The 11,264-nt window shown below is 47.4% G+C and overlaps 1 protein-coding gene across 7 annotated transcripts in view; it reads right to left on the bottom strand.

Moving 5' to 3' along the window:
• The window catches only part of LOC135914802 (protein 5NUC-like), a 348,591-nt gene that overhangs the window by 239,508 nt on the left and 97,819 nt on the right, over positions 1 to 11,264 (bottom strand). Inside the window, exon 1 of one of the 7 annotated variants that reach the window (XM_070538304.1) lies at positions 4,247 to 4,419. The exons of the other annotated variants lie outside the window; for them this stretch is intronic. The gene's annotated coding sequence lies outside the window, so the exon portion shown is untranslated. Of the gene's footprint in view, positions 1 to 4,246; positions 4,420 to 11,264 lie in introns of those variants that run through there. 7 annotated transcript variants of the gene reach the window in all.

Genomic DNA, 11,264 nt, shown 5'->3' with positions numbered 1-11,264 from the left:
GCAAATCGCAATTATCTGCGTTGAAACAATGATTCAGTATTGATGGCAATGTTGAAGCATAGCCTCCGAGATTTCCTCCGTGACGACACATCGTCTCGATCTCGAAGGCAACAAATCCATCAAGTTATCAAAGCGAGTAGTCGAAAATGGTGGCGATTCACCACTGGTTTGGCTCATTCCCTAAGTGCTCGTTGTTGCAGCCGCGCGAATGCAGTGGTAAAGCTGTGCTGCTTAACCAATGCGCTGAAGGTTACCTTACGCGGCAACGATGGCGCGAGAAGAAGTGAACGGCATCAATCGACAAATGTTTTCTTCTGACGACGGGCAGGTCGCGCTTGCTGATGCGAACATGAGTCTGTATGAGTCGCGTCTCGGTCGCTACATATAGATGTAAAACCTGAATAAATCAAGCAGACTAAGGGACTATTTGTCTCCGCCCTGTTTCAAAGGTTTTTGGTGCCGATCATCATCATCATCATCAACGTAGTTGGTCGCGTGACCTCTGCCAATCGGCGTGTGGGCGCGCTTACACTGAATTTTGTTGCATATTTTGCCGTAATGTAATAGTGTAAATTTACGTGAGGTCGCCTTTCCGCAGGCTCTGTATTGTTGTGGTAGCTTGTGATGCCACGTAGTATAAATTTTGGTAAGGTCCAGTAGGATCCGTACATCGACGTACCGATAGGCTCGAAACAAAAGTTCAAGAACCGGTTACCTCTCAGTATTCTGGATGCTTCTGCATGCATTGAGGAAGACATGAAGCTACGCCGACGACAAAGGCGCTCTTTGTCCAGCCAGTTTCGATTTCAAGGAGCCTGCCAAGGGGAACTAATTGTTCGCGAAGCTCCCACATGAAATCCACTATTCAAAATTTGATCATTGGGATAGGTAGTGTCGAGCACGGGCACCAAAGTACTCATTTGCTGTAGCCACCTATTGCTGATAATTAGAAAGTTAATTAGCTTAACTTTGCTAATTACGTACGTAAGTGCGGCTATTGCTCTGTATCTAGAGGCCGCCAATCTGTGCAGTCCTATGGTAAACATAACATTACCGTGATTTATATTTTGCAAGTTTAAAAATTTGGTGCAGCGAAAAAGAAAAAGTGCCCTGTACATTGCCCAGTGGGATGAACCTCTTCTTTCCTTGGTAGTACAATGTTCAAGCTTTACACTGAATCACCTACACTCAATCTTTTTCAGGTCTTCCATTGCAGTTATAGCGCACATTGCAATATCCACAATGATTAAAATAAGTTGAACCTATCCGGAGATTGTGCATTTGGCGCTGCAGCGGCTCAATACAGCATTATTTTGCATTAATAACGCATTAGTGCATTATTTTGCAGTGGCCTTTATTCTGCACTTGAACGTACAACTGCCTGTGCAACAAATTTTTTAATAATGATTGGTTGAAGCTCTGGCCAGCTTAATAACGCCATTTCATGTTGTAGCCTAAACTAAGGAACCTAAACTTTTGTTTATTGTTTCGTGTAAATTGTATGTCGCCTGTTTAACTCGGTCCAGTTGTTGGCATTACACAATAGAAATTGAACAATATTTCATCAATAAAAAAATTATTGTGTAGTTGTCAATAAAAATTTTCTTGAACTATCATGGTGCTGGCTCAATGAATGTTGTAATTTTGTGGAGTTTCTATGGAATCAATGATAGTACAACAGATCAACAATGGAAATTCAACAACCATTTTTGTAAGGGTGCCGCGCCGAACGCTGCTTGCTCGACGCTCACCGCGTCCAATGCGGGGCGCGTAGTCGCTGCCCTGTAGCCCATTGTCTTACACCCCTTGGCGGGTCGACGGGAACGCTGTCGCGTTCCACTCTTGAAGGCGAAGAAGTAATGCATGAGTTGTTTCTTCGTCTAGCCGAACCAAATATAGCCAAGCAACAGCAGTTCACCAGGCTAAACAGTGGTTCAACAACTAAAATAAAGGCTAGTATGCTTCGCATCCTGGGCTTAACCTTACCTAAGCCACAGCCATTTTTTACGATGTCTTCGTTCGCTAAAATAAAATAAAGAGCTTATTTAATAGACAACATATTTTCCACAGGTACTGCTACAGTGCCAGGCCGAAGAAGCTCTGACCAGCCCATTGCAAGTTTTTCATGCACGGATCCACACTTTGCAGGGGTAACTCATGTGAATAACAAAAGCATAACCTCAAGAACAGTAAATAAGAACCCAGTTAGGATATCGTACCTGCCATGATGGAACAAGGATCTTACAAAAGCTGGCTATAAATGACTTCCACAACATTTACCTTGATTTGAATCCGATAACACGTTTGCTCAAGACGAGTAGTTCATAGTGTAATATGTAAGTTTGAATTTCTTCACAGCAACGCTCGGCTGTAGTCCGAAGACTTAATCAACACTGCAGTTTAGATTCTACCAGCACCGCTTGCTTATTGAACGGCTTCTGAAAATTAGGCCATTCTTGAGCATTAACTTTAAGCGGCGCTAACTTGAAGTAAAACGAATTGAGGCTTACAGCTGTTTGCAGCTTGCGGGAAGGAATGTACCAATATTTATTCCCTTTTCTGCGCTGCACGTTGAACTCACTTGAGGAAGTATCGGTGGAGGAACAGACATGACGAATCTCTTTGGCTAGCTGACACAGGCTGCTCGGCCCAAATGTTTTATTGAAATATGCCTTTTGGACCGTAGGGCTCCAGCCAGAAAGAAGCGTCATTCATTAGTTGTGTTGAAGATATCCTTATTCCCCTCCCCGGTGGAGGTCAAACATCAAGTGAATTCATGTGAGGCTTGTGGTATCCTCCGAATGAGGTGGGTATGCGAGGTTTTCTTTTACGTAGTGACGAAGCGAACAGTTCTCAACAACGCAGAATCGAGACGTGGTGAGGCGCAAAGTAGTCGAATTTTCATTTTCAAGGCAGCCTCAGCTGCGCTGTACTGCCTCAAGTATACTTTAGGCATTGCAATTGGCGCTGTAAAAAACAGTATCGTGGTTTCAATTCCAAGCTGTAATCAGCAACAGATCGGTTCAGAGAACAATACGTGCCTCGCCATAAAGACACTTGGTTGTTGCTGCTGCGTGAGGGGTATGCCACATTATCTATAGAGGTTACTGAGAACCGCCATGAAAGCCAAAATGATAGAATATACATAGCGGCAATTGATTGGCTCTCGATCTTCATAACAAAATTTTTCTTTCAGCTAATTGCTGTTATGGTATAAGTGAAGCATGTACATACTCTACACGACGCGCCATCGGGTTACGAGCCAAGGGCAGTGCGTTTTCTGTGTGCCAGATTCATATAAAAGTAGAAGTATAGTTGCAAACCTTTTCATACGAAACGCGCCCCACTCTTCCCTTTACGAATTAATAAAGTGTCTATATTTGACAATAACACTTCACCAGAGGAAAAAGATTGATGATAAAAGCTTCGCTTGGCAGCCTCCTTACACGGATTCATAATGTTTACACCATAAACCAAGATTTTCCTTCTTTGTAAAATTCAATGTATCTCACAGCTAAATACTTAACGAAATTTAAGTGTTTAACGGAGGATCGCAGAAACTTCACGTGTTGAATGTGCAGCCATTCTATTTACGGAAACTTTATGGACAGACAAGGCGCATATATGCATTGCAAAACCATTAGCCCATTTCAACACTACATAGCTTGCGATATCCAAGCCACAAGGCTTCTCGGCTCACGCGGTTTTGAAGAAACTGCGGTTCACTCATGATAGCAGAAAGAAGCCGATATATCATTCAATAAGTATGGCTCGAGCCACCACTATCCCAAGCCTCCACCAAGGGAACAAGCAGCTGCAACAGCCGATCGAGCCGCAGAGAGCGCCGTCCTGGCCGTGACGTCACTAGCGAGAGGGCACTACGCCAACTTCTCGCCACTAATATGCAGCTGATTTGAAATTCTTTCGGCAAATGGCACGCGTCCCCTTCGTTCGCGTGTCCTCATCTTTGGGGAAATAAAAGACTTGCACATTTTTCCCAGTACCGAAATGGCCGTTACATATCGGCACACAAAAATTGTTCGGCATCGTGCGTGCCGTCAGACGTGACGATGCGAACAGATGTTCACGGTAGACGCCACGCACGCAGCACAAGCGCAGCATAACACACAAGATAGACACCGCATTTCCAGCGGGAGCCACAAACCCTAACAGGCAAGCGAAGTGAAAATATTGCTACGATCCGCTGTCAGTGAAGAAGATGACGAGAGGGAAGGCGACGACTCACGGTGATGTTTGAGTGGTTCGGTCGCCATATCGAGTGACATCCGAAGCGTCCTTCTGTATACAACCTGTGAATATGGTCGCAACCTAGTAGCAGACGAGAGAGCCGGTGTAGAGGACGTATGAAAGCACTTTAGCGGAACAGTCAATGCGACGTCATTGTCGTCTCTGTTTTTCTACCCGCGCTCAACTTCAGTGTCGTTTTCATCGCCTGGCACATACCCTCTGCGTCCATATAGGATAAGGTGGGACTGAAATCAACCACAGGGGCAGGCTTAGCCATGGTGGACGAGGCGTGCTGCACTAAGAGAAGTCTTGTATTTGGGTACATTCATCGAAGTAAGCAATAGCCATGCCTTTAACGATTTATAGACGTTCCCTGCTAAAATTTGTCAGTAGGAGTTCAGCATGTCTGTCGAGTACATTAATTACAGCCGTGGCGATGGAAACGCCTTGACTCAGTACCAGTGCGTTCATGTGTTCTCGGACGTCGGTCCCGATGGGCAAGTTGTCGCAGATTACAGGCACGAGGGAAGAACGTCGCGGCGGAAGCGCGACGTCGTCACCGGCGATACGTAAGCGGAGTCGCTGGTGTTCCGCTGGGTTGACGTCGTCGGCGCTCGTAGAAAATGTAGCGACGAGGTCGCGGACATTATTCACTGCACCGTACGACTCAAGAAATCGATCCCCAATATATATTTCTTACAACGCTCAAAAAGAATGACGAGGGTGGCGACGAAGGCTGAACCGGCGATTACTATTCTGGCTGTGCATTTTCTAATCGGCATCTTCAAATGGCCGCCGGCAGTTCTAATGTTGGGCCCGGTCTACAGCATCTTCACTTTCCTCAGCCTGTCGGTCAGCTTTAGATTTATTATTGAAAAATGCGAACCAGTATCTATGAGAGTGGCCACTTGGTGGCCGTCAATGCGAATGACCCGGTCGGCGCTGACGGCGTCGATTACAGTAGATGTGGGTGCAGTTGTCGATCATTGCTCATGGGGGCTCTTGGACAGCTAAACGGTTTACTACCTCATCCCCGGAGATCACTACCTCAAGTATTTCCTATGCAGGCCCTTGAGGCGTCAGGAAAAGCGTGACGGCTTGGTTTGGTGCAAAAAGCCGGAGATGGGGAACGCGATTGAGGTGTCGCTGAATCTTTCGGCATGAAGTTTGTAGAATTGCCGTCGTAGCTATGTGGAGCATCAAATAGAGGGTAAATGCAGTTGGGAAATCTTGAATAGCCAGCTGCACGGTAGTGGCACGCGCGGTTAACATGTCCTTCTTCGCCGCAGTGAAAGCTGTTGCGGTTGGCATGTACCCCCTCCCCCCCGGTCAAGAAGGATGCTCAACCACCATGCCTCATTACAACAAAGGGTGGATGCCTGATTTGCTGTGGCTGCCTCGAGTGGTCATCGGTCTGGCATGTGCACCACAGTACTTATAGGCCCCTTCGTCATGTGTGTATGGCTAAGCGAAACGAAGAACGGAATCCTAATTTGTTATCGTTGTCTCGAGCGGATACCGGTCTGGTGGATGCCCCGCAGTATTCACAGGCCCCTTTGTGTGTGTGCGTGAAAACTCTTTGCACGAGCCAGATAGGAAAGCTGAGTTGCCGCCAGCAGAAGCATGCTCGTGAAGACGTCAACAGGGAGAGTGGATCAGCCGACCATCCACAACCCGACGTCCTTTCTGCGAACCAACGACGCGCGGAAGAGAAGGGATCAGCTGACTGCGATCCCCAGGTCCCGCGGGTTACCACCAGCGGAGGCATGCTCGGGATACCAATTGTCCTGGGAAAGTGGGTGCCGCCGCCAAGCACCGTGGGACTCAGTGCATGTCACGTGACGATGACGCGAGCAGGATCCCGCTGACGAGTTTAGTGGGGCTATTTCAAGGGCCCCACAAGTACTTTTTTACTTCATTTTATTCTTTTACATCCTTCACCAATGATTGAATAAAGAGCGCAAGTTACGCACTAGAACTCGTTTCGTCCCTGCCTGGTCGCTATGGTCTACCAGACGTCTGCAGCCCGCCCACAACGCTGCGCTACCCAATAGTAACGCCGGCCGAAGTTTAAGAAGCAGCCGTCGCAACAACTGGTCGGCAGACGTGGGGTACGCTACCTTGGAGAACCCAACTGGTAAGCATCGGAGGAATACGCTGCCCTGGAGACCCGTACTTTGGACGACATCTAAGAAATCGTCTCCTCTTCGTCCTGGTGACAACGTTCGGAAGGAAGGTGTCAGGGTTCACGACCACATATGGTGAGTGCACATCTTTTATTCACTAAGATATCACTTGGCTTTGCGTATTTTTTGGGAAGTACAGAGCAGGGATTTTCTTTAACCATTGACGGAAGTTCTGAGTGCGTCGGGGTTGTTACAGAGTGAAGAGTTAGCAGCACTGAGGGCAGTAATGAACTTGAAGGCACTAAAAAAGCTGGGATTGTTGAGCTTGGCCATGGAGTTGGGCCTACAAATTGCCGAATCAAAGAGAAAGCCGCAGATCATTGAGGCGATCGAAGCAACAGGGGCCGACGACGATGATCTGAACCAATGCCGAGAGAGCATTGTGCATAAGGAGGAAGATCGTAAGCGCCTAGAAGAAGAAGAAGAGCGTAAGCGCCTAGAAGAAAAAGAAGAGCGTAGGCGCATAGAAGAAAAGGAAGAGCGTAAGCGCCTACAAGAAAAAGAAGAGCGTAGGCGTCTAGAAGAAAAAGAACAACACGAGCGTGCAGCACGTGCCGCCAAAGAAGAGCGCGACCTCGAAATGAGGCGCCTAGATATTGAGTTTCTGAGGGCTCAAAATACTGGAAGAGGCACGAGAAAGCGAGCGCAGAATGACAGGTCTAATGGCACCCTACGTAGTAGGCGGGGACATAGGTCTTTTTCTGGTGTGATTTGAGCGCACCTGTGAGAAGGCGAAATTCGCGAGAAACACGTGGCCGCAATGCCTGGTTACGTTACTGCCACGTCAGGTAGCTGATATCATTGCCCGCAGGGGGAAAGAAGAAGCAGAGGACTTCGATGAAGTGAAAGCAAGTCTACTTAAAAAGTATAGATTATCAGCAGAAGCATTAAGTGAAAATTAAGTGAAGTAGAGTAGACCAAAAGTGAGTCATACTCAGATTGTGCAAACACCTTGGAGGTAAACGTGAAAGAATGGCTGAGAGAAGAAAGTGCACTCGGCGATGCCGAAAAGACAATGCAGTGCGTTGCACTAAAACAGTTGTACTGCCGGCTGCCAGAAAACATCGAGTGTTGCGTTGAGGATAGGCCAGACGTGGACACTATCACGAAAGCGGCCGATATTGCTGAGGAGTACATAACGCGCCATGCATTGTAAGGCAATGAAGCTCCTAAGAAGGAGATGAATAAATACAGACCGTACGAGCCAAAGCGATGGCCAAGGTCGAGTCAGTATAGATCAAAAGAAAATCAGATACGGTAAAAAATAGGGATGAGGACAGCGAGAGAAAGGAGGAGTCAGCCGAACGGAGGGCACAAAGGCAAAAGAAAAAAGCTTTCGAGGCAAAAATCGATAGTTTGCTACAACTGCCAGCAAACGGGGCATATCTCCGTGAGTTGCAGTCCCAAACTAGTGTTGATGTCTCTAAGTAGTAACGTGGAAAATCTGAACTTGCTGGAACCGTACATTCGAGACCTCGTCGTAAACGGCAAACCATGTCGGGTGCTTCGCGACTCGGCTGCCACAATGGACGTGCTGCGCGTATCGTACGTAGAGGAAGGACAGTTCACGGGAGAATGTGCTTCAATAACGCAAGCCGTAGAGGCCTCCAGAGTTTGTCTCCCTGTGCCAAAGATTCGCATCGAAGGCCCTTTTGTAGTACCGGACTTGATGCCGCCATCTTGGCATATATCCCGGCGCTGTATCCGTATTTGTTTTCTAAAATCCGCTGCTACGCAAGGAAATCTAGTTTAGTGAGGGAATAGTGCCAGCCGTAATTCATTCCAAGGCAACGAAGCTAGCCGCCAAGGCAGTGTACGAATGTCCAGTGGTGGAGGAAACAGTTCTGACGGAGAATTCGTGAACCAGCACCAAACAGGACAGCCCTATAGGGGATGTTGCGGAAAGTACACGAGCTAGTGAGGTCAGGAAAGCACCGGAACTGAAATGTCTCGAGAGACAGGATGCAGAAGAAAGTTATTGAATGTGAGCCCTGCCACGTTGATTGCGAAAAAGGAAAAAGATTCCACCCTGCGTAACCTAAGGCCAGACGCGAAAGAAGGTGTGGCCAAACAGAACGTAAAGTTTCTCAAGAGGGCAGGCGTCGTCTTTAGGAAGTACACCAGTCGAAATGGAGTGCAATTTGATCAACTCGTGGTGCAGCATTCCTATCGTGAGCAGTGCCTGCACCCGGTCCACGGGCCCTTTTGGACAGGGCATCGGGGCATTCGAAAAACAAAGAACCGCTTACTGGAGGGATGGTACGGGCCTAGCTGCTTTCGAGAAGTAGAAGCATTCGTAAAAATCTGCGACACATGTCACCGCATTGGTAAACCTTGACATAAGGCTAAAGCACCAATGAGAGTTGTTCCCATTATCACGGAGCTGTTTCGCAGGCTCATAATAGACGCATTGGGACCACTTCCTGCAACGCACTCTGGATATCAGCATATTCTCATTGTACTACGCCCCGCGACGATTTCCCAGAGGCGGTGCCCATCAAAAAACTAAGCTCGGTGGAGATCATCAACGCGTTTTTGTCTAACTTAGCGCGAGTAGAGTTTCCCGCACAAATCCAGTAAGATCAAGCCCACTGACCTCGACGTTTCTGGAAACGTGTGGTATTAAAATTATTCATAGCTCAGTGTACCACCTGCAGTCAAACCAAAATCCACTCAGTCATGAAACGGCGTTTGAGAGCCCTTTGTTATGAGAACAAAGCCGATTGGCAGGTTTGCTTGCCTGCAGCAATGTTCGCGCTTCGAAGTGCACCGCTCGGGTCAACATGGTTTTCACCTTCAGAGCTTGTTTACGGTCGCTGTCTTCGGTCCCGTCTTCGCAGGGTTCGAGAAGCCTGGGAAGGCTGGGCGGATGACCCTTCGGTTGTGGCATGCATGCTAGAGCTGTTAGACACACTGTACACTTCTCAAGAATTAGCAGGGCAGGAAATGTGTAAGGTACAAAGCAATGCTAAGCATTACTATGACAGGACGGCTCGAACGCGACGATTTGAAGTTGAGGAAAAGTTAATAATCCTGAAACGCTCATTGAAAAACAAACTACAGGTTCAATGTGAAAGACCGGTTGACATAATTCAGAAATCATCTGAAACAAGCTACGTAATCACGGTACCGGCAAAACGAAAGACACCTCAAGTGTACTACAGCAATCTGCTTAAACCATACCGGCAGAGGGAGGCCATTGTGAACATGTCCCTTAACCAACCTGAGGAGATGCCTGTCGAATTTTCGGAGTCAACATCAGTAACGGGGGCAAAACACCTTCACGAGACAATTGATAAGCTAGTAGAGCAAGCGGAGTTGAATCCAAATCAAAGGGCTGAACTGAAGGAACTCGTGTTTCAATTTAAAAAGATATGTTCAAACACACCGGGCCGGACGACTGCGATCGTTCACGATATCGAGTTAACCTCATCGGAATCAGTTCGGTCGAAAGCTTATCGCATTTCACCTCGTCAACGTCAAGTCATGGCCGCTGAAATAAACAAGATGCTAGAGATAGGTGTAATCAAACTCGAAGAGATTGATTATAGCGCCTCTTATCTTCGGTGAGCTTCCAGGAAAGGAGCCTGACCCTGTATCGACAACCGCAGGTTCAACTTAATCACAAAGGACCAGGCCTACTCAATACCGCATATCGAGGAAAGGCTTGAAAGAGCTAGCAGTGGTAATTTCTTCTTCACGCTCAATTTAGTCAGAGGGTACGCGCAGGTTCTGTTGACCGAGAGGGTAAGCAGGCAGGCGGCGTTTATTTCACCGATGGGAACCTTTCGACCGAAAGTACTGAGCTTTGGATTGAAGAATGCTCCCTATTGTTTCTCTAGCCTTATGGACTATATGTTACGAGGAATGGAGGACATTGCACTTGCCTATCTTGATGACATAGCAATCTTTTCATAATGGGTGGACCATATGCAACACTTGCGAAACGTGTTGTGTCGTCTACGACAGGCCAACTTTACTGTCAAGGCTCCCCAATGCCAATTATTGCGCGCGGAGGTAGCTTATCTAGGTCACGTAATAGAGCAAGCCCATCATCGGCCTTCCGAGGTTGAACTGACCGCAATAGACAACTTCCCGCAACCACGCACAAAGCGGGACTTCCGGTCATTCCTTGGCTTGGTAGGGTGTTACCAAAGATATATCCCGCGCTCTTCCGAGATTGCAAGTTTTTAACAGATGCTCTCATAAAAACAGAACCGCAGACGGTCAAGTGGGATGACGCAAAAGAAAATGATGAAGAAAGCACTAACGAGTCAGCCAGGGTTGTACGCAACCGACTACTCTAAGCCATTCATTCTTTAGGCTGATGCCAGCGACCGGGGTAGAGGGGTGGTGTTTTGCGAAAAGAGAGATGAAAAGGAACACCCTGTCCTGTACGCCAGTAGAACGTTTTCAGTTCGCGAGGAATCATACATTGCGTCAGAAAAGGAATGCGCCTGCGTAGTATGGGCGGTGCAGAAGCTAGCTTGCTATATCGCTGGTTCAAGGTTCACCATAGAGACTGACCAATGTCCCCTCACATGGCTGCCGTCCATGTCTACGAAAGACGGTCGTCTTTTGTGCTGGAGCTTGGCTCTTCAACAATACACCTTCGATATTCACTAGAAGGGTAAGCTTAACGGCAATGCCGACGGTCTGAGTCGTTGTCTCTAGAATAACGAAAGCGTCATGCTCACTCGGGTTTCCATGGCATTTTTAGGTTGGCATGTTTTTTAATACGCCTTTTTTATTATCGCGAAATTGTAGTTGATTGTTAGCTGATTTTTGTAACCACATCTCAACGCTTTAAAAATGGCAATTTTTAGTGTT

Source organism: Dermacentor albipictus, chromosome 5, assembly GCF_038994185.2.
Source record: "Dermacentor albipictus isolate Rhodes 1998 colony chromosome 5, USDA_Dalb.pri_finalv2, whole genome shotgun sequence".
In the NCBI taxonomy this organism is placed as follows: Eukaryota; Metazoa; Arthropoda; class Arachnida; order Ixodida; family Ixodidae; genus Dermacentor; species Dermacentor albipictus.
This window is presented reverse-complemented; position numbering and strand designations above follow the sequence as displayed.